At 37.3% G+C, this 21555-nt stretch overlaps 1 protein-coding gene across 4 annotated transcripts in view; it reads right to left on the reverse strand.

The window, feature by feature from the left end:
• EPM2A (EPM2A glucan phosphatase, laforin) overlaps positions 1–21555 on the reverse strand; it is a 115186-nt gene that overhangs the window by 10332 nt on the left and 83299 nt on the right. The window lies entirely within an intron of this gene.

Below are 21555 nucleotides of genomic sequence, written 5' to 3' on the forward strand. Positions count from 1 at the left end.
AAGGAACTATAACTACCTATAAAGAAGAGAAAGCATTATAATTATTTTTTCAAGTATGATTCTATATCTAAATATCCTAATTCAGGGGCCAAATCTTGAGAACCACTCCCTAAGATATGCAACTACAAAACTATGCAAAATTTTAAAAATATTAAGATATCTGGATGAGGGAAAATATAGAAAAATCCGTTTTTCTCTGTATAAGCAATAGTCAGGTAGAAATGGAGTGGGGTAGGGTTGGAGGAATCTCATTCAAAAATAACAACAAAATTTTTAAAAATCTAGGAATACATTTAACCAGAAAGAACTGTGAAATTCTATTGGAGGACATTAAACAACAACAAATAAATAGAAAGACACATTGTGATATTGTGATTTATAATGTGAAATATACACAGAGGGTGCCAAAAAAGTGTATACACATTTTAAGAAAGGGAAAAAACTGTATTAAAATTGTAATACTCAATATATACCGGTAACAAAAGATGAATGTAAGTCATGTGTATACATTTTTTTGGCATCTCTGGTATTTATTTGGTCTTCCTCCCTGGGTTCTGGCACAGAGCCCAAAACCCCTGGAATTTCCCAAGTGTTGAGAGATGTAAAGGTGTCTTTTGTTTTGTGAATGATAGTACTTTTGGAGCCACCCTAAGGATGTGGGTTGGTTGCCAGCAGACTCAACCAGGTGATTAGAGGATTGGAACTTTCAGTCCCACCTCAAACTCCTGGGGAGAGAGGGGATGGAGCTTGAATCAATCCCCAGAGGCCAATGATTTAATCACTCATACCTACCGTGTTTCCCCGAAAATAAGACCTAGCCGGACAATCAGCTCTAATGCGTCTTTCGGAGCAAAAACTAATATAAGGTTTGGTCTTCTTTACTATAGTATAAGATCGGGTCTCACATAATATAATGTAAGACCGGGTCTTATATTAATATTTGCTCCCATAGACATATTATAGGTCTTATTTTCGGGAACCACGGTATATAAAGAAGCCTCCATAAAAACCTGGCTAGGTCTTATTTTTGGGAACCATGGTATGTAAAGAAGCCTCCATAAAAACCTAAAAGGATGGGGTCTGAGAGCTTCTGGGTTGGTAAACACTTGGAGATTACAGACAGGGGTGTGTTTGGAAAGGGCATGCCTTGCCCTATGTGTCTCTTCCATCTGGCTGTTCCTGAGTTACATCCATTTATAATAAACTGGTGATCTAGTAAGTAAAATGTTTCTCTGACTTCTGTGAATTGCTCTTAGAAAATTAATAAAACTCAAGGAAGGAGGTCATGAGAACTTCTGATTTACAGGCAGGAGGTCAGAAGTACAGGTAACAATGTGCACTTGTGACTGGCATCTGAAGTGGTACAGGTGGGGATGGGGGTGTGGGGTGGACAGTCTTGTAGGACTGAGCCCTTAACCTGTGGAATCTGATACTATCTCCAGGTAGATAGCATTAGAATTGAGTTGAATTATAAGACACCAAGCTGGTGCCTAGAAAATTGCTTGGATGTGTGGGAAAAGCCCCTTTCCCTCACATGGTGGAATTGGGTCCCAGAACCCAAAAGACACATCATGCTCTTTAATTGAAAGACTTAAAATTATAAAATATAAAATATAAATATTTTCCAAATATATAAATTTAATGCATATTATTATAATCTATTGTATATAGTTTGCATTGCCTTGCTCACCAATTATTTCACATGTGTACATTCACTCCAGAACAAATGGGCAAATACTTTGTTTCAAACTTTACTTGAATCATGCCACCTAGAACTTTACTAGGTTCATTATAGGACACTCAGACAGTAGTTGTCTGAATGAGGATGGTAGATATCACAGATGCTCACCAGTGCTCCCAGGTAGCCCCTTTCAAGCATGGAGGACTAAGTTCCTTTCTCACCTCAATGTTGAACATGGCCATGTGACTTGCTCTTGTCAATAAAATGTGAGCTGAAGTGACGTGTGTCACTTTCAGAGGAACATTTTAAGACCTCATACATGATTCTCCACGCTCTCTCTTTCCCTGTTATAATGATCATGAAAACACACATGGATGCTAAGCTGCTAGAGGACTGAAGCAGCCTGGAATGTTAAGCTACTCCAGGGAGGACAGCTGCCTCCAAGAGCTAATGGCTTATTGTGTTAAGTCAATTTTGGCATCGCTTGTTACCACAGCATAACCTGACTTGTTCTAATACAAAGCTTAAATAATTACTTGCGTAAAGCTTCTAATATGCAGGACAGAAACAGAGCAGGGGGACTACACTTTTATTTCGTTACTTTCATTTTGAGTTTATACCAGTCATTCTCAACTGGGACCAATTTTGCTTCCCAAAGGATATTTGGCAATGCTTATGGAGACATTTCTTATTGTTACACTGGGTGGTGTTACTGGCATCTAGTAGCTTGAGACCAGGGCCGTTGTCAAGCACACTACAATGAAAGGACGGCTCCCCACAACAGAGAATTATCTATTCCAAAATGTCAGTAGTGCCGAGGTTAGGAAGCCTTGGTTTAGGAGAATAAAAGTGGAATCGAACTCCTTACTATTTGTAGGGAAAAAGGGAATGTAGGGCAGGAGTAAGACCAACATATCTGACACAGAGTTTGTGGCTCTTCAGTTATGTTATTCTGATAATATTCCATGTCATGTTTTAAAATATGTATGTATGTATGTAAGTCTGTAGGAGAGCTATAAAATGAAGCAAAATCCTAATATTAGGTAGTTGCACAGCATGACAACATTTTTAGTGTGGTAAAATGGAAAAGGCACTCAACACAAGCCAGGAAAACTGAGTTCAAATGCCAATCCTAGCACAATATTTTTAAAAGCACTTGGTAATAACTGTCTGACATTAGGCCAACTTACTTATCATCTCTGAGCCTTTGGTGTGTTCCTCTTTAAAATGGTTCTAAAAATAATTCACAGGAATTTAGTAAGGAGTAAACAAAATTAAGTAAGGTATTAGAATAGGACTGACACCAGTGAATACTTAATAAATGCAAGTGGAGTTTATGTCTAGTTATTACAATTTATTGATTTTAGTAACTTATTTTGTATTGCAATGACTATTCAGATATTCCATTGCTATATGTATCTTTCATTTAAATGCAAACGAATATAAAATATTCAACTTATTTTTATATGAAATCAGCTTGGTTTTTTTTTTTTTTTTCCTTTTGGCTATTGTCATTATTGGTGTTAATATAAGAAGCCAGTGGACTAATCCTCAAATGTGGGTATTACGCATCCTCAATGGAAATATCTTACAAGATCCAGCATTGTCTTTCTGAAGCTTGAATCCTACTTACCCTCCAGGAGAAGATAAATCAATTTTTTATTGTTGCTTGTGTTCTAAGTCTAACGGGTTGTTAGGTATTTCCTTGTGGGTGACTAAGGATTATTATAGAAAAATACAGTGAATATAATCTAAAATAGAGAAAAGTTAGAAACCCAGGAAAGACTTTATGGTGCTGTCAAGAGGGGCACAGAATCCAAAGGCCTTGCACTTTCATTGCTGACCCCAAAGAATTCCCGGATGCACCATTAGACCCAGTGCGCTGAGACAAAGACCATCAACAGGGACACTTTCAGAGTCCCCATGAGCTGTACTTGAACAGGACACTGGTATCTGATCATTCAGTCTCTGCAGGAGTAGAAACTTCACACCCACTGGGGCACCACCCCTTCCCTCTGGCTATTGAGAATAGAAACCTACCTCTATCTAGATGTTCCATCCTTCCTTCCATTATCGCTTTAAAATTCCTCCTCCAATAACCTGCTGGCTGCCTAGCAGGCTGTAGCGCTTGGCTGCCGTACCTACACTCTGCGGTCTAACGGAGCATATTAAAAGGACCCCAAGTTGAAAAGAGGAGAGTGGACACCTCAGTTATATAACCAAGCAGTACAGCCTTTTGAACAACAATGGAATTTTATTGGCAAATTGTTGAAGTGGACAGGTAAAATATTAAAATGAATAGTCATGACAGGCAAACTAAAGCGTTCATTTGAGTATTCTTTGAGTGGGTAGATTTAACTATTTAGCTCGTAAATAAATGCCAAAATAAAGTGTCTAGCATGTCAGATTTGCATAAAGACCAAAGAATAGCTCATAGCGATAGATGCAAAGTGTAAACCAGGACATTTGAGCCTACAGAATAAGAAATCAGAATCCCAAACCAGAGTCACTACACAGAATTACATTTTGTTGCTAAAAAGGGTGTTATTCTATAATCTCATTCAGCCCTAGTCTTCAATATATTTAAACTACTGGGAACCTCAGGAAATTCAGAAAAAGTCAAAGACAAACAGGCCCAAAATTGGTACCTTAACATATATATTTCCTACATCAATTTTCTAATAGAAATAAACCATTGAAATGTTCACCCACACATATAAACACCAGTCTCTGTATCAGATTATTTCTTTTTTGATAACATAATTAATTATTCCTCTGGAAATGCCAGAAACCAGAGTCCATTTTTATGAAATGAGTATAAAACAATTCCTAATTCCTTAAGCAAGATATTCTGAACCTAGGAGATAGGTAACTAAAGACAAATTCTGAAAACAAGCACTGCATTGAAGGACAGAGAATTAAAGTTATAAAGTAAATTTATTGAACCATTAATTATATGGGATATGGAGACAAAATAGTGGGCTTGTTAGAAACACACAAATCAATGGAATGATTAGTCAGACAGCTAAAGTGCCCTTTATATGCATCTCATTTCAGTTTATTTTCTTTAATAGTAGGTGAGATATTTTTAGTTATATGATACACTAAAAGTAGTAAGATGCAAGATGTATTTTCCAAACAGTAATTAAACTTTTACTTATCCATTCAAAAGAGAATAATTTAGCACCATTAAAAATCAATTTTTACTCATCTCATCTTAGTTTTAATCTTCTTTTGGTGTCGATGATACTTTAAACAATTTTAAAAATCAGGCCTTTTTTTTAAAGGTGAAAGACACTTAATGAAATATAAGATCTAGGGAGTCAAATTCTTTTGTAAAGGCAGTTTTAATAAGAGGCATATCAAACTTCAAAGATATAATAATGGAATAAAAATATAGCTTATATTATAAATTACACTGTAAAACTTCCAGAGAATTATTTACGAATAACTCACTGTCAATTGTGTTATATCAGAGCTGGCTAGCAGCCCTGCTATCGATTACTTGGAAAGGTCAAAGAGAAACTATGGTACCAACTGGCTACTGACACTCAGCCCACGCAGAACAGAAGTTCCCAAACCTGGTTTTGCATTCAAGTCCCATGTGATGCTTTTATAAACACTCCATTAGCAGGATCTACCCACGGATACCCACGAAGTGGATCTGGAGTGAGGCCTAAAATTCTGTGGATTCATTTTCCTTAGAAATTAACCAGATTACGTATATTATATATGCAGCCAGATTCCAAAACCACTAGCCTAGCAGATCCCAAATAAACATGTAGGAGAAGCTTAGTATACAGATTGCAATACCTTTTAATAGCAGTAAAAACTATGGAAGTAAGAGGACGTGGACTTGCTCAGTTCTGCCCACGTACGTATAAAATTAAGTCCTTATCTTTATCGCCAGTTTCAAGACGGCAAATGATTCCTAGACAGAGAGTGAGGAACGGGAAACTATCTGTTATGAAAGAGTTGTTTTGAGAATGTGTGCCCATGTGTTTAACGCATAGTTTCTTCTAAAAAGTCAAAACTAAATCGATGTCTGAGTCATATTTAATATAGTTACATAAATATTTAATATAGTTACATCCATTAAGAATGTACTTCTGTAGGAAAAAAAAAAAGTTTACTAACCTGGGTTTTAACTACTGCCACTAAAATTTAACAGGATTGGATTTAAATAAAATCCATCCTAGGAACATTATAAGTTAGCTGAAGACCTGGGGAAAGAAACGCATGGGTGATATTTCTGGAACCTTACTTTCTTGGACTGCAAATCAAAGTCATGTTCATTCACATGAGTGAATCCGGATTTACAGTTCCACACAGTCACCTCACAGTACTACACCCCTCGCTTCATCTATCAGGCCGGAGCCCGTGGTCCCTTGGCTACTGAAGCGCAGGAATCAGAGAGCTTGCTGTATCTCAGCTGTCAGTCAACGAAGGCCTCACTGGCAACAGTGAGTACATCAGGCAGAATGCGCATCCACACACTTTGCAGAAAACACCACAGGGTATTGGCAGGAGGAGGGCATGGAAAACAGATGCGATATCAGGAAATGAGACCATTATATAGAACCCACAGTGCAGGTTCCATCACTAACGGCCATGAGTAATGACAGAATAACTTTTTCCTGAAGTAAAAATTAGCACTATTTTTTGTCCATAGGAAAACCACAGGAATGATGACAGTGTATAAACACAGGCTTCTGTTTATTGCTTATCACACCAAGAAACCACAACTACTGAATTGCAGTGCCCTCTTCTTAGCCATACAAACAGCACCATTTCAAAGATGGAGAAAATGGATTTTGCTGAGGTTCTTCACAAAATCCAGCTAAGAATTTAGGAGCAAAAAAATGATTAGCACATTTCCTAAGTTGTCTGCATTTACCTTATTTAATATTTTAGGGCAATTCAATGTGAAATTGAAAAGTGATCTGGCTTTTAAATAATGGGTAAAGAAAAAAGTCCATCAGGCTTATAATTTAGATCTCATTAGTGGGAAAGCAAGAGAAACATTACAGTCAACCTCCAATAAAGCTCCAAGCTTCATTAGCACATACAGTTCCTTCTGCAGAAAATTTGTTCTCTGGTGTCAAGTTTTAAGTTATTAATGCCAAATTTCTAACCCAAAAGAGCGCTTGTAACAGACTCCAGCTAAGGCTGAATAACTTGCTCAAAGACAAATTCTAATTTAGAGAGTGATACAAATTAACTTTTTTACCAAAAAGTAGTTTTATTACAGTTTGCTCATAGACTATAGTGTATATAGAGCACATGTTAATTTCTATAAATGCAGTTCGCTTCTTTTAATATTTTTTGATGTGCTATGTAGTTTATAACCATGTGAACCAAATATTTTTGACATGTTCTTTTATTTTCTACACCATAAAATGCCATATAATTAATTATGAAGATCTGCTACAGGTTGAACTGTGTTTCCCCAAAATTTCTATGTTGAAGTCCTAACCCCCAGCACCTCAGAATGTGACCTTATTCATGGCGAGGGTCTCTACAGAGGTTATCAAGTTAAAATGAAGCCATTAGGGTGGGTCTTAAGCCAATATGACTGGTGTCCTTATAAAAAGGGGACATTTGGACAAAGACTAATGTCCAGAGAGACATGTCTAAAGACATGTACAGAGAGAAGACAGCCATCTACAAGGTAAGGACAGAGGCCTGGAACAGACCCTTCCCTCACAGCTCGCAGAATGAATCAACCCTGAAGACACCTTGATCTCAGACATTTAGCCTCCAGAACTGTGAGACAAGAACTTTCTGTGGTTTAAGCCACCCACCCAATTTGTGGACTTTGTTATGGCAGCCCCAGGAGATGAATACAGGGTCTAAATACTCAGACCTAAAATACATACATTCAATCATCTAGACTCTTCAAATATCCGTGCATCAGGTGAACTTAAAGGAAAGCATTTTAATAGATATTTTCACCGTCCATCCTGATGTCTGGAATTCTACAAATATACCAAACATTTGATTGTGGTACACAAATTGTCCTCTTATACACAATACTACCCACACTCCTTCCTACTCAAGTCTCTCAGTCTATCACCTGGGCACCTCCAATATGGCGGAAGAGGTCATCAGGCCACGGTGGACATTTGGCTTCCTTCCTGGCCTAGTAACTCAGGTCTAAAGCTCTGCGATGTCTAGTTTTGCTAAATACAGTAGTCTTGGGCCCCTTTGTTTGGCTTTCAGAGAATGTACCTCAATGGAGAATCACCTGAAAGTTATAAGAGCACAGTCTCTCAGACGCGTAACATAAGAGGCCTAATGTTAACCGGGCAGGGAGGCTCACTATTTAGAAAAATTCTACTAATCACAGAAAACTTTAAAAATCTCTTTAGCCTTCTTCCTTGATTTCCCATCTGCAGGGAGCCAAATAGCTATTTACCTACTGACTTTCGTTGGTTCTAGAACATTCCTCTTTTCCCTTTGTTTACAGTGCTCACTGGCTTTTTGATGGGAACCTAAAATTCCCTTTTGTTTTATACTTTAAAGTATGCAGTCTGAGATTTTACATACAATGCTGAAAATTGGGGAAAATATACACATGGGCTTGAAATTTGTGGGCTATCAAGGAATTTAAATAGTTAAGAACTCTGATGCAATGAGCAGTGCTGCATTCAGGGGTGTCAGAAATTAGGTTCCAGAGAGACCAACAATAAACATCTCCACTCCCCTAGGAGATGTGAGTAGTGAGCATGTCAGGGTCAAAGAGATGCAGAATTAAAAGTATTGGAATATTGGGACCTACAAAATCCCTGGGAAGTTTTGCTTCTTTCATTCAGCCTGGAGTCAAGGCACAAACAGTCTATTTTACAATGTCCAGAGAGAAGTACAGTCAATAAGCCCTTCTAAGGATGTGCAGATCAAAAAGACTTCTGTTTTCTCTAAGTTACCATAGATCCTAAGGGTCCATAGATCTATGAGAACAGGCCATGTTCCGTGATACTTGGCCTAGTTATGTTATTTCTAACTAGGAAAGATATTCAGTAAACATTTGGACATGTATTCCAATACAATTCACAAGGAGAAATAAGTACCAATCATATCCAAACTATAACTGTCATATTTAAAGTGGTAAATCTCAAATAACCCTAATCACCGTAAGAGTGCATTGAGTTTTATGGTACTCTTACATGCAGTTAAGTCATTCTGGCAAGACCTTCACAATACTGTTTTATTTAAGATCATCCATTCCACTGAGCATACTTAGCTTCTATTCATTGAAGTGTTTAATTGGTACAAATTGGTCTTAAATTTTTTAAGCTAAAATTGCCTCTTCCATGTCTCACTGCCCAGGGCATTGTCATCCCCACCTTGTGCTATGCAAGTGCTTAGATATGGTCAAGATTTTTCAGGAAAGTTATTTGCCTTCACAATTGGGCTTAAGTGTGTGGGGAAATGTTTGGATGTCAAACTTTTGAAACTTATCAGACATCTAAATCATCTGTCCCTTACATAATAGCCACAGGCTCCTATTAAGAGAATTCAGTCCAGCAGCCCTAGACCCAACATCTATCAAGGCCCATCTGACACAACTTATATTTCACAGAGACAGTTTGATGTACACTTTCTATCTCTGTCTCAAATTACATTACTAGGTGGGAGCATGTATCCTATTGATCACTTCCATTAGCCTATATACTCCTAGTTTACTGTTACTCAGCTTCTGTTTCCTTTATAAGCTCGGTGTCCTCCACAAGCTTTTTAAGTGTGACGTTTCACAGAGTTCCAAACTCTGGTCTCTATTCAATTTATAAACTCTTACATGATCTCACTAATATACATTGCCATTTACATACCGGTAAGTTACAAACCTATTACCTTAGCTCAGATCCCAATGCTCTATTGGAATTCTCCACTCAAGTAATCAACCGAACTCCTCTTTCACCATCTTCTTCTCTCTTGTTCCCTACCCACAAACCTAATTCTCCTCTATCATTCTTGATCTCCTAAATTGTGCCACAGCCACCCAGACACCAAAACCAGGAAATTTTTCTTAGTTCTTTCCTCTTCTTCTCCCTTCTAGTCGTTAATGCAGTCACATAAGTCAATCTCCGAAAACCTATCTGGTTCTCCATTACTATTGCTTTTCTTCAGATCCTCAACACTTACCGGGTGAATTACACCAAGAGCCTCCTAAGTGACTTCACAGTCCGTCTCCTTTCCACCACGTAGCTAGACTGAGCTTTCCAAAACACAAATGTGATCATATGACTCCACTACCTAAAATACTGAGGTGATTACCCATCACTTTCACATGAAGTCTTGAATTTTTGGCCTGACCCTTTGGAATATAACACCTACCTATGTCTCTACTTCTGCATTCCCATAGGACTCCCACTCTCCAATTTAGGAGAGATACTTGTAATTCTCCTGACATGCCACATACTCTCCCTTCCCTGCTGTTCCACCTCTTGGAATGCATTTTCACTGCTCACCTCTCTGATTAAGCCTACTCGACCTTCCCTGATCCCCCCATGGCTCACTTAGCTCCTCCTTCTTTGTGTTCCTATAACATATACTAATGATCACACACTTTTATTTCACTCTGGCCTTTCTCACTCTGAAATTTTGGTTTTCCTGAGCATTTCCTCCTCTGTACTCTGAGCTCCTTGAGAAGAAAACTGATGTCTTATTGATCACCATATTCCCAGAACTTAACATCATATCCAGCATGTAGTTAGCACTTAAAGGTAAATGGGGGAGGGGTGGTTGCTTCAGTGGTTAGAGCACAGTGCTCATAACACCAGGGTCGCTGGTTCGATTCACATATGGGACAGTGAGCTGCCTCTTCCACAACTAGATTGAAAAAAAAAAAAAAAACAACGACTTGACCTGGAGCTGATGGGTCCTGGAAAAACACATTGTTCCCCAATATTCCCCAATAAAACAAAATAAAAAAAAAGTAAATAGGTAATTGAATAAATAAATGAATGAACCACCAAAGAAATGTCTTGACTCAAGATATTTGGTTCATTCAACTATTATCAACTGAACAGCATTGCTGTGACTTTTGAGAAATTGTGGTAAAGGTATTTTCAACTGTGTTATACCAAGGACACTCATATGTTAAATTACTCATTGAAAATAGTTCAAAATAACAATTTTCTCTGCAGACAAATGTGAAAGCTCTTTTTAGCCAGAATATAAATTACGTCACTCAACTTGTTTCCTTTTTTGCCTTAACTGCCAGAAAATTTGAAGGCAAATTTTGTGTTCAATAGTAGTAATTAGACCGTCTCAAGTCCCTGACAATTTCTATCCCATTTGCTCTCATAGATGGTCTATTTCTATACTAAATTCTTCTACTACACATGATTTCTTTTCTGAATTCTTCTGTTATACATTATTATAATACTTGTAAGTAGGTAGAGGATGGTGCCGAAACCTAATCCTCCAAAACACTTGTTTCTTCCGCCGTAGGCCCCAGGCATTAAGCAGCCACATAAAAGGCATAGACCGGAATCTGTCCGGGCCACACAGACTTGTAGCAACCTGTCAGAACCCCCGAGTTTTTTGATCAGTCTGATTCTGTGTATGTCGATCCTCAAGTCCCACTCACATAAAACTGATTGAACATTACAGCCGCCGGTACGATTTATCTGCAATAATAAAGTTCCAGTCATGCTTGGAATGTGCTCACATTTTTATTAATTATAACCCATGAACCATAGTAATAAGTTTTGTTTCATGACATTTAGTATTTTAAATGTTAGCTGTTAATGCAAGTGGACAAATTTAGCAGACAATAACAAATGTGGTTCTCCAGCAGTGATTCGCAGCCTTGGCTAATACTAGAATCTCTTGGAGGTATCGTTAGAAATATTGATACCACATCCTCAATTAATGCAGAATTCTGAGTCCACGGGGTTGGACCCAGCATCATTTTTCCAAGCATCCCAAGTGATTCTAATGTACATTAAGGTCTAGTGATCACTGATTTTGAGCCTGAAAGCGAGGTCAGAGTTGGAGGTAAAGATTTGTCATCTTTTCCTTGATAGAGGATTGCCTAACAGAGTTTTTAAAAGTGAAAATAATTCTATCTTTTAAAAAATCAAACTGTACATTTACCCCATTAAGTGAAACTGGTTATAAAATCAGAACTTAAAAAGGGGAAATTAGAAGTGATTACTCATTTTTTAAAGGATTTTCTGTCTTTATAAAGGATTAATTTAAGCATTTTTTTCAAGTACTAGCTACTGATTTAATTGATTTGTAGACTTAATCTCAGTTAATAATTACACTTGTGATCTTTGCAAAGTCACTGGAATCCCTCTAGACTTCACTTTTCTAATGTGTAAACTGAGAGAACTGGATTAAAGAAGCACTTTCTCAACTCACATTATTTCACAGAGGTATCCAGATGTTATGAGGAGGTGGCACGGTGGCTGAGGGCACAGACCCTGGAGCTGGGCTGCCTAAATTTTAATCCCGGCTTCACTAATTATGTTACCTGGGGAAGATTAATTAACCTTTCAGTGCCTCAGTTTCACAACTATAAAATGGCTTTAACAATACTAATACCTTATAGGGTTGTGAGATTAAGTGAAATCATATATGAAAAAGGATTTACAACAGTCCTGGGCACATAGTAAGAACTATTAAAGCATCAGTTATTATTCTAATGATTAATATTACAGCCCCAAAAAACTCAGGGTCTTAAGTATGCTAATGTGTTGACGAGCTTCTATGTAGGGGACATACCGTATAGCATTTCAAAAATGCATTTGACCAGTTAACATTTGGTTGCAGGGGTACAGCTCTCTATGGAGCAGACTTTGGAGAAGCTGGACTACATGACTGCTATGATTCATCTCGATGTCTTAGAGGCTCAAAAACTATGACCCACAGGCTAAATCCAGTCCACCATCTGTTTTTGTAAATAAAGTCTTCATGGAACATTGCCATGCTCATTTGTTTACATATTGTCTATATCTACACACTACAACAAAAGAGGTAAACAAATAGTCACAAGAGAAAGCATATGGCCCACAAAGCTTAAAGTACTCGTATATCCTGTCAGACCCTTTACTGAAAAAGTTTGCCAGTCCCTTCCTTAGATGTGTAATGTACTGGAAAGCCTGTAGCTCTTCCCCATAGTAACTTAATCATCAAGACACATCTTATTTTATGAGTGGGCATGTCTATTCTGTTGACCCAGATGGCTGGAGGGAGAAAGGAAACAGTCTCAGTGTGGGATGCAAAGACAGAGTGGCTGTAGTGGTGAGAAGTTCTTGATGATATGGGCCAGAAAGGATACAGTGAGGATCACAGAGGAAGAGCAGCTGATGGGGAAAAAAACAGAAAATTGGGAAAACAGAAGGAAATCTAAAGGTCTTACCCTGGTTAAAGGTGCTGATGTAAGATAGGCACTTTCTCCCATCAACTCCCTAAAAGTCTACACACCCTCCCAAAACTATTTGATTTTCTTATAGGGTAGGTATCATTACTCTGTTTTATAGATGAATAAACCAAGGCATGTGGGGTTTAAGCAATTTCCCCATATCAAAGGTTGAGTTTGTAGACAAACCTAGTTTTATTGCCTCAAATATTCCATTATGCCTCAACTGAAGTTTTTCAGTTCTAGAACTTCTCTTAAATGCAGAGAAATGCTACAAAAATCTGATGACCAGGATATCTTATGCACTACATAAGATAACTGTTTATCATTGGACAAAGCTTTACTATTTCTACCCATACTAATAATCTATTGGTCTACACAAGTTTAGACCAATACACAAGTTTGGGGGGATTGGGGGAGAAAAGGGCAGGCAAGGTGAGATAAGGGACCTGCCCGCATCCTGCATAGATAGCAACACTGATGAAATTTATCTCACCAAAAAAAATAAAGAAGGGGACTCATTCAATATGAATAGAAACACAGGAAGTGATGGAAGAATAGACAAAAATGCACTGTTTGAAATGGCAGCTGCAAACCTTATCTCTTATATTCAAGAGCTACAAAGACTAGTCAGCTTTTCTCAGCCAAATGTGAATTAGAAGAAATATAATTTAGTGTTTAGAAAATATGCCTAATTTACCACCAAAGCTATACAATTTGTCTTGAAGGAAGGAATTCTCCATCAGCTTTTTAAAATGAGGGTGATTAAGTAGACTACAATATACATCCAGTGTCTTTTCTTTTCATTATTTGTGGCACCCTGATGAAAAGTAATTATGCTTTGGTGAATTTTCCTCTTAGATGTAATTTGGGCCACTTATCTGAGATCCTCAGAAGGGAGCTGACTTGACAACTAAAAGAGAACACCTGTTTCTATCAATGTAAAGGAAGCTTTCCCCGTCCTCTGCTTAGCAATGCATAGCATTTCTGCAACCAGAAATACTGAGTGACGTATTAATGAATTGCCTTCTCTATCCAGCAAACAGGAATTAAATGGTGTGTTTTTAATATACACCATGTACATAAGGAGAGAGAATGGTCATGGATATAAAACAAGCAAAAGAGAAGCGCGCGTGTGGCCATGACAGAGAGAGCTGAGTCACACTGATGGCCGCCCTCTTGACCAACGCACCTGTAATAAGCTATTCGGATGCTTTTTTAAAAAAGTCTCGTAATTTGGGATTCTTTCATTTTATTAAATAGGTCAAAGGGGATCTGCAGAAAATGTTGTGTATGTTTTATTGTTTCCAACACCTACTGTGCATGTGAAAATTCTATCCATCCTCTTCTCATTGATATTAAAAGTAGGCGGCTGGCACCATACTTTTGATTCACAAAAGGAGGATGATTCCATCGCTTTATAGAAACACTAAATAATTATATTTTCCGACTAAAAGCTGTGAAGCTTCAAATATACTTTTCAGTATTTACTTGTTCCTTTTATACTTTTATTACTTTGCTTTTCCATCCTGTATTAACAAACATCAAAAAGAACTTCCACCAATACAACCATTTGGTCTTATTGCATTCTCGAAATGAACGTCAACAAAGAAAATACGTATAGCACCAGATATCTAAAACTCAATTTAGGTGGATCCACAGAAAATCAGTTAATGGAATTCAAAGAAATTTGTTTTTCTTTGCATATACTTTACCATCCCTTTTTGTTTGTCTTCAATAATTTTCTGATGGAAACTATTGAAGGGAAATGCTGCAAGAAGTTATTTTGGTTGTTTATCTTTGTAACACGTTAGGATTTTTGTGCTCTATCAATTTTTTAAAAGATTTTGCAAAACTGAGCACATGAAATTTAAAAAACTTTCTACTGAAACATAATACACTTTAAAAATTGAAATAAATCTCTTATAAGCTGAATATATCCATATAGCCAGCACGCAGACCCACACGTAGAACTCCTCCTTCCACTCCTGTCCAGTCATTACAAGGAGATCCACTATCTGGACTTATAACACATAGAAGAATTTTGCCTATTTTGGTGAGTTCATGAACTTGGATTATCTTGCTTAATCTACAAGCAAGAAACAGAGACATGGAGACATGGGGCAATTTGTATAATGCCATGCAACTCTTGAAGAACAAAGTCTAGACTTTTCACCGAATATGCTTTCCACAGCGTTGTCTGTTCTCTTAAAGCCTTTCTAAAACCAGACAAAAGAGAGATCCATATGACAAGACTACCATTTTTGCATATTAAAGTAATTTCTGACAACTTGAAACATAAGAATTAAAAGATACTCCCCCTGAGTCTTTATCCAAATAAGACCTTTGATACTGTCTCCACTGATCTGTAGGAGCTCCTCATCCAGGAAGGCAGATTAAACACAGGAAAAACAACTAAGACAAGAGATACATCACAATCTTTAGGGTGATTTTTTGCCCGCTCAAGTCATAGCTTCTATGATCAAGGTCAAAAACAATCCAAGGAACTCTTCAGTAATTTTGGAGCATGTACTCAGCACCCAGGCTTTGAAATAGGTTGAAGGGTATAAAGGTAAATAAGATATGGTTCCTACTATTGAAAAACTCACAGAAAAGTGACACCAGTCCTCCAAGATAATATCTGAGAGGTAGAAGCCATAATTTATTTTCAAATTCACGAAACATAATGACTTCAATAATAATAATGTTAAGATCTAAAGGACCCAAATTTGCAAGAAATATAGTACTTGATGGGGATAGTTTTGATTAGGCTTTAGATTTCCCTAAAGGTTTAGAAGAGAATTTCAATTTTGTTAGGGACTGGCATAGGTAAAAATCTTTGGTTGGTATTTCTATTGAAGTGTTCCCATGAAACCAAAAAAACTACTAAAAAAAAAACCATAATAATAATAATAATAATGATAATAATAATGAAGAGAAAAGCACATTGGCATTCACTGATTCAAAAACTGTTTTTTTAAGTTACAAATACATAAATTCATGACATTAAAATTAACTACTATGTTACAAAGCAGGAAACAAGTTTAGTCCTTAGTGTTGAGAAGGTTTTTTTAAGAGTCACTATTACTGGATAGCTTTAGGTTTTTGAACCAAAAATGCAGTCTGAGGTTTCAGCTTAGACCTGTTTTTCTGGCAATATTGGAAAAGGAAATGTTCAGAGCAAATCCAGAAACCTACTAACATGAAAAAGTGTAGGGAAGTTTTCAGTTAAAGCATTAGGTTTCAAAAATCGATAATGCTGATAAAAATGCAGCCAAAGAAAACTCAATAAATTCTGCTGCAGAAATCTCAGAAAGTATGTCTAATTTGGCCATGTTCATGTGCCCAATGCACTTGCAAAAAAGTATATGTAGTAAATATAGGAGTCCTCTTCCACATCCCCTAATTTTAATTTCTGATAATTAGTTTTTATTTTCATTACGTTTTTTTTTTTTATAATGAGACAGCATAATACAACAGTCCTTAAAATCAAACAGTCTTGTGTTTGAGTCTCAGTTCTGCCACTTACTATGTTAGTGTGGTGAATGGATTCAACTTCTCTATGGTTTAGTTTCTCATCATTAAAATGGGGTTATTAACACCTTATTACAGAGTGTTGGGAGAATAACATGAATTAGTGCAAGTAGTTACTTAGCATAAGCAACTGGTAGCTAGTAGATGTTCAATAAAATTGTATTTACTTTCTTACAATGTTGGTGTTTTCAAGTGTTTCCCTGCTACCTATGACTAGGAAAAATACATAAACAATAAAAGACTAAGTAAATATTAGCATCTTATAGTTCCATTTAAAATTTTCAACAACTAAAAGTAAATTCATTTTCAGGAAAAATGGCAGCATCGAAAGGCTGGGAAAACCTGCCTCCTAAAACCAAATACATACACATAAAGTCAAAACAGTGAAGAACATATCACCACATCTGCAACTAAGAGAAGAACTCAATTCATACTACTAACCTCAAGAAGTGGTCAAATTGTATTAATAAAGTCATTTGAACCAAATCAAAAGAATCAGCACATTAATTTATCTCATTTAATCATGGCAATAGCCTATTAAGGTAAGTTTTATTATTATCTTTAGCTTACAGATATACACGTATTTCACAGCAATTAGGTAATATACCAAAAATCCTACTGCTAGAAAGTGGTACAGCTGGAATTAAAACCTTGACAGTCCAACTCAGAGCACATGCTTTTAAGGACTGCATTACATAAAGTGAAATTAATTGGTAAATACAGCAAACAAACAAAACAAAACAAAACAAAAAGAAACCACCCACACAAAACAGGCACACATGTACTCTGGATTCACATCAGGCTGACCAAACAGTGGTCCAAGGCAAAAAGGCTATCTGCACCGTACTGATTGGTGACAAGCCTCTGAGAGCCTACAGTCCTGCGCAGGATTAGCTCAAGACATTAGTTGGACTGATTCCTCTAACGTGGACATGTCAGGGTTCCTCGAGACCACTTCTGGTTCAGTGATTTGCTAGAAGATCTCATAGGACTCAGCATATGGTTATACTCACAGCTGCGATTCAATCAATGAAAGGATACAAAGCAAAATCAGCAACAGGAAAAGGTACATGGGAAAAGTCCAGATAAAACCAGTTGCAAGCTTCCAAGAGAATCCCCTCCCTGTGAAATTGCACCAGGACGTGCTTAATTTAATTCCTCCAGCAACAAGTTGTGACAATACACAGAAAGTGTTGTCCACCAGGGTAGCTCCTTAGATACTGTTTTTATTGAGGGCTGCTTAGCAAGTACCAAAAGTCTAGACTCCCAGAAAGAAGGCAGGTGTTAAGCATAAACACATTCTTTGCAGAGTTGAGGCACAGTGAGCCATTATTATTTGGGGATAGTTATATATCAGTCCAGGGGACCATTTCCTAGCCAAGTTCCCAGAGAACAGCAGAAAAGCCAACCTTGCAAAAAAGCTTTTCTAAGACTAGGAAATCTCAGGCCTGCTCTAACATTTTTCTGCACAGTGAACATGAAACATTCAGCCGCCTTGATCTAAGATTCCCACTACAATTTGACATCAATTGACCCTATAATATGCCACCACAATTCTAAATTACTAAAGGTTTTTATCATTTAGATTTCTTCACCTTTCTCTACTCCCACCTGCCTGCCCATTCTGTCCACTGAAAATTATACTCCTGACAATTAGTTACTTCTGAAGAACGTTCCCTCTGATTGCCAACAATACATGGTCAGACTCTCTGGTACTCCAGAGAACGAAAGAGGAAAGAAGTCATTGTGCCTGAGGGTAGCCAAGCTACAACTCTATAACAATTCAGTTGTCATTTCTTCCACCTGACCCCCTGCCACCATACAAGACCTACCCATGAGTTCTAAAAGTTTTGGATAAATCCCTAGATGACAAATAATAATGAGCCATTCAATTTCATAAAGTTCATCACTCAATCTGCACACATAACCATCAGTTATATGCAAGGCATTGTGCCAAAAGCAGTGTATAAATATGAACTGAACAGACACAGATCCTGTACTGAAGTTTATAGTCTTCTTATGGGACAGTTAAGATGCCTCATTTAAATAACTTTCCTATAAAATAAGAAGTGACCGGTTACATATCAAAGTGTAGGCACCAAGCTGGGAAGACAACAGTGAACGTAACAGACAGGGTCTTTACTCTCATTGCCAGAGAAGCATCCATGGGAGAAGAGGCTTGATTAATATCCAGGTATGTCAACATGATGACATGAGGCCAACATCATGGAAAACCAATGCTGTTGTGACAGTGCTGTTGCCAAAGACTCTATATGAAACTGTATGGGATAATTTCCTGACCCATTTTAACTATTTATGCTCTTATTCACAGAATGCCATGCACAGTATTTGGAGTCTGAAAAAAAATCCCTGCTCTACAAGGCTACTTTGATAGCCTGGCAACATGAAATTTCCCCAATCTTATAGATAAAAATGGTCAAAATTCAATGTTGTAGTGCCAAGGGCAAAATATTCTCTTGGGTCTTATTTTTATTAGCTTATCTTTTAGGAAATGCTACATTTTTTTTTCGGTGTCCACTAATAAAATAAGGTGGATTCATTATAAAGAATGTCTGTAATAGGTTTAGAATCAACAATAAAATTTGAAGAGTGAGAAACTACAATCAACAAAAGAAATCCTTCATTATTTTTATTTTTAAATTTGAGAAATTTAATCCTTCTGATTCTTTTTTTTTCAGGCATGCGTTGTAATTTTTTATGGAAGCTATGCTTCCTATCTGACAGGATTTATTCTTATCATTAGGTTGTGTTCAGTGTTTCTTTCTGACCTTTGCTTTTCCTCATGTACGTTCTTCCCTATTCTCTTCCTTCCTTCATTCCTTCTCCTTCTATGCTAGCTTCTCTTACGCACTTGTTTCATAATCTGAGATCTGACTTCCAATATAAGTGGCATTTTTGTAACAACTGGTTTGGTCAATTGGGGTCTGGAGCTGCTATAGGACGGCTTTTTATTACAACTTTAGGAACACACAGCAGCCTTTGTTAAGATTTTCAAGTTCATTTTAAGGACCAATTTCATGCTGTAATCAAGACTGTCATTTCACTCTTAAAACAGCAGAAGATTTACAATCCCTGTCCCCAGAGTCTGCTGAACTCAGACATACAGGCACTCAGGTGATACATCTCATCGGATTGCCCTTCAGCTATGTCCTAGACTGATAATACTGAATTCCATCAGCTTAGTAGATCCTAAGACTGTGTTTGTTTCCTCCAGACAGAGTTTGTATACTCTCTGGAATAAAACTTCATTTCCTTAATTTTTCTCAGTATACTAGCTACCTTTATGTGCACTCTATATTCACTATTTTGATTTTCCCCAAAAAAGCTTTTTGTACTAGCAAGAAAGCAGCCCATGACAAATATTTTTAAATAAGTTAAAGAAAGTAGTCCAGTCAACAAGATGAGATACTTTAAGCCAAAGTTGGATATTAAATACTGTTTGCATCTCTCCAAGCATGCAGTCATATTTCACCCTCTCTTTATTTTGCATTTTATCTATCCATGTTTCATTACATATCTGACCTGTTCTGTGCTCTATAGGATTTTTTTTTTAAGTTTACAGGCTTATTTTTAATGGAGATCTGCAACAGCCCACGGCAGCACACAGCAATTCACGGCAGAATACAGCAGCTCATGATGGTTGCCGGCCACACCCGCTGGCTGACAGCCACTCACGCTGGTCACTGGCCGCTCAAGGCAGCCCAGCTCCAGGGAGAGCTGTTGTTCACAATCTTAGCTGTAGAGGCCGCAGCTCACTGGCCTATGTGGGAATCGAACTGGCGACCTCGGAGTTAGGAGCACGGTGCTCCAACCACCTGAGCCACTGGGGCAGTCCAATACTATATATTTATTTAATATAAGTTTACATGATATAGGAGCCTTCATAAGGAAATGAGGACGAGAAGTTAAATCTGAGCATTTTTATACCAGCTTTGATGAAATGTGGAAAAATGCAATAGGACAAAAGGATATAAACTAAGGGCAGTAAAATGGGAGAAACTTATCAAGGCCTGTGAATTTGGATTCCTTTTAGTCTTTGGAGGCAAGGATGTGCCTGTCGTCCAGTTATAGGGAGGGCACCTCTAACATGAGGGTTTTATTACCTGCTTTAAGGGGAGGTCATAAAGTCCTTCCTGTAAGTGCTGTTTCTCAAATTAACTCTCAGCTTAAAATATTCAATGTCCCAAAGGGCCATATTTTGGGGTAGCATGTTCTAACCCCGTCACTGTGAAGTTGGATATGCTTGAAGATTAAAAATCATGAGAGGCCTTAACTCACTCTGAGTCCCAAAGGAGATGTGATAGAATATCAGTCACTTGACTTACAAGCTAAAAAAGTTACTATGGGTAATTTCTTAGACGTTACTATATCTTGGGTCAAAAATCTACTATAAAATTTTTAAGTATATGTCAATCCAAAAGATTGCAATGCCTACCAACAAGATTTCTGTATGGGTCTAAAATTATTACTCAGCTATGCTCCCAACATAGAGCAAGGCAAGTCACATAAAACTCTATGATCGTACGTTCTGGACTTGTGCCAGGCAACAGTCCTGTACCCAACCCTCTACAAAGTTTTATTTTTTAATAATGATGAAAATCTAAAGCACAGTGTTAAAGATAATGTTGTACTTTACACAGAAGGCATTTTTTGTAATTCAACAGTACAATTATTGAAAAGATTTTAGTTGGATGAGAAAATAAGAATGTGACGTAAATAAAACTTTTATTATTTTCCTGACTTCATAAAATTTTAAGGAAGGTCCAAGATGGCGGATTAGGTAAACTCTATGCCTGCTGTATCCCAGGATCACACCAAAATTACAAATAAATTATAGGACGACCAACCTCAGGAATAATCTGAAGACTAGCTGAACAGAACTACTATAACTAAGGTTATAAAGAAGAGGCCACACTGAGACTGGTAGGAGGGGCAGAATCGCAAG

The sequence above is a fragment of the Rhinolophus sinicus genome, linkage group LG05, assembly GCF_036562045.2.
Source record: "Rhinolophus sinicus isolate RSC01 linkage group LG05, ASM3656204v1, whole genome shotgun sequence".
NCBI classification, from domain to species: Eukaryota; Metazoa; Chordata; class Mammalia; order Chiroptera; family Rhinolophidae; genus Rhinolophus; species Rhinolophus sinicus.